Source organism: Crocuta crocuta, unplaced genomic scaffold (assembly GCF_008692635.1).
Source record: "Crocuta crocuta isolate KB4526 unplaced genomic scaffold, BGI_CrCroc_1.0 scaffold194, whole genome shotgun sequence".
Classification (NCBI taxonomy): Eukaryota; Metazoa; Chordata; class Mammalia; order Carnivora; family Hyaenidae; genus Crocuta; species Crocuta crocuta.
Window position 1 is genome coordinate 2,244,675 of NW_027530084.1, and position 222 is coordinate 2,244,896.

The 222-nt window shown below is 68.9% G+C and overlaps 1 protein-coding gene across 2 annotated transcripts in view; it reads left to right on the forward strand.

The window, feature by feature from the left end:
• The first annotated feature begins 20 nt into the window (after window positions 1-20).
• MMS22L (MMS22 like, DNA repair protein) overlaps window positions 21-222 on the forward strand; it is a 119,613-nt gene continuing 119,411 nt past the window's right edge. For both annotated transcript variants that reach the window (XM_077764767.1, XM_077764768.1), the window contains exon 1: window positions 21-122. The gene's annotated coding sequence lies outside the window, so the exon portion shown is untranslated. The remainder of the gene's footprint in view (window positions 123-222) is intronic.

Consider the following 222-nt stretch of genomic DNA (forward strand, 5'->3'; position numbering starts at 1 on the left):
CCTTCCTGAGCGCGGGCCCGCGGTGGCGGGAATTTCGCCTGCGTCTGATTTAGACCTCACCGACGCCGGGATTGTAGTCCCGGCAGCTGGGGGCGGATCTCCGGCACCTATAGTGTGTGCAGGTAAGCCGCGAACCAAACGAGGGGCGGCGGGGTGCTCAGGGCACCGGCTTCCGTCGATCTGTGTCCGGCCTGCGCTGGCGGGACTTGCCTCCCGGCGGGG